This window comes from Schistocerca cancellata, chromosome 7, assembly GCF_023864275.1.
Source record: "Schistocerca cancellata isolate TAMUIC-IGC-003103 chromosome 7, iqSchCanc2.1, whole genome shotgun sequence".
Classification (NCBI taxonomy): Eukaryota; Metazoa; Arthropoda; class Insecta; order Orthoptera; family Acrididae; genus Schistocerca; species Schistocerca cancellata.
In genome coordinates this window covers 569,303,145-569,305,194 of record NC_064632.1, presented here as the reverse complement: position 1 = coordinate 569,305,194, position 2,050 = coordinate 569,303,145, and the positions used below count along the sequence as shown (strand labels likewise).

General features: G+C 50.5%; 2 non-coding genes across 2 annotated transcripts; one reads left to right on the top strand and one right to left on the bottom strand.

Annotated features, from left to right (window-relative positions):
• Positions 1-817: 817 nt before the first annotated feature.
• Positions 818-892, bottom strand: Trnas-cga (transfer RNA serine (anticodon CGA)). Its single transcript has one exon. It is a non-coding gene; the product is annotated as a tRNA-Ser (tRNA).
• Positions 893-1,311: 419 nt separating this feature from the next.
• Trnas-cga (transfer RNA serine (anticodon CGA)) lies at positions 1,312-1,386 on the top strand. The gene has a single exon. It is a non-coding gene; the product is annotated as a tRNA-Ser (tRNA).
• The last annotated feature ends 664 nt before the right edge of the window (positions 1,387-2,050 follow it).

Here is a 2,050-nt window from a genome sequence, read left to right as displayed (position 1 = left end):
CAGGTTCGAATCCTGCCTCGGGCATGGGTGTGTGTGATGTCTTTAGGTTAGTTAGGTTTAAGTAGTTCTAAGATCTAGGGGACTTATGACCTAAGATGTTGAGTCCCATAGTGCTCAGAGCCATTTGAACCATCACAACAGTGACACGGAGGCCAACCGGGCTGAGGTATTGTGTGGCAACATCATCAAAGTGGATCTTCGAGTAGGCGAAGGAAAAGACCATTTGCCTTTGGGTTAGCAGAGGAAATCTTGAGTGTTGTTTGGCTGGAGGGACAGATGAAGTCTTCATAGGATTACTCATTCTGTCCTTTCCAGCTTACCAGTTGTGTAGCTGGTGGCTTCGCCCATTGAGGCCAGAGTTTGATAGCTTGTTGCACAGCTGGAAGGCAATGCCACCTTGACACTGCGCGATTTCACAACCTCAGAGCGGAATTTGAGGTCGCATGTCTGCGTGGCCGTGTCATTCATGGAGCGAGGGATAACAAGTACAGAACAATAGGTGCCAGACGGCAGAACACAGGGTTTGTGACGAGCCAATAACTTTCGAGCGACTGGGTAAGGCGATCTTTTTTTACCCAGATCTCATGGACAGCCCGCTCATGGAGATACACGGTACAATCCCCAGAGCAAGCGGCATCGCTGCCATTGCAGTTGATGCAGTGGGGTGAAGGAGGCGGACAATCGCCCCCGTACGCATTCCCACCTCAGGCTACACAATTGGCTGGGTGTCGGCAAGTCGTTCTAGTGTCCAGAATCAGATTTTCACTCTGCAGCGGAGTGTGCGCTGATATGAAACTTCCTGGCAGATTAAAACTGTGTGCCCGACCGAGACTCGAACTCGGGACCTTTGCCTTTCGCGGGCAACTGCTCTACCAACTGAGCTACCGAAGCACGACTCACGTCCGGTACTCACAGCTTTACTTCTGCCAGTACCTCGTCTCCTACCTTCCAAACTTTACAGAAGCTCTCCTGCGAACCATGCAGAACTAGCACTCCTGAAAGAAAGGATATTGTGGAGACATGGCTTAGCCACAGCCTGGGGGATGTTTCCAGAATGAGATTTTCACTCTGCAGCGGAGTGTGCGCTGATATGAAACTTCCTGGCAGATTAAAACTGTGTGCCCGACCGAGACTCGAACTCGGGACCGTTGCCTTTCGCGGGCAACTGCTGTGGCTAAGCCATGTCTCCGCAATATCCATTCTTTCAGGAGTGCTAGTTCTGCAAGGTTCGCAGGAGAGCTTCTGTAAAGTTTGGAAGGTAGGAGACGAGGTACTGGCAGAAGTAAAGCTGTGAGTACCGAACGTGAATCGTGCTTCGGTAGCTCAGTTGGTAGAGCAGTTGCCCGCGAAAGGCAAAGGTCCCGAGTTCGAGTCTCGGTCGGGCACACAGTTTTAATCTGCCAGGAAGTTTCATATCAGCGCACACTCCGCTGCAGAGTGAAAATCTCATTCTGGAAACATCTCCCAGGCTGTGGCTAAGCCATGTCTCCGCAATATCCTTTTTACGTTCTAGTGTGTTTGAACCGATCACACTGGTAGCAGTACGGTCGGACTGTGCAATCTCACTGCCTGCTTTTGATCTTGGATGGAAGTACTACTCTATCAGCGGTGAGGAACAGAGTGCTGCTGGGCACTAAGGAGGAATCTACCTTTCCCATCACCCGATGGGCAGCGACGACACCCTGATCAGGGAGGTAAGATTGGACTGCGGCCTCGGTCAGACCGTAAGCAGGCTAGTGCAAATAACATCACAGGAAAACTTCAGAGTTCTGTGTGTCTCGACATGAAATGAGTAGCAGCGAGGCAGCAAGCAATTGTTGTGCTTGAGAATCAGAAGTAGTCTCCAAAGCAAAATGCCATTAGGTAAACGGGAGCAGGATTTCATAGGGCCGGCAATGGAATCATCACCTCTCTGAATAATAAAGGTATTTGCCGTGGTGAAGGACTGACCATCTTCAGTGCGTGAGACCACCAGGAACTGTGGTGCAGCTTTGAATCGTAGGCCTCATTACGGTTACGTTTCTTAGACATTGATTGTGAAGATGGCCAG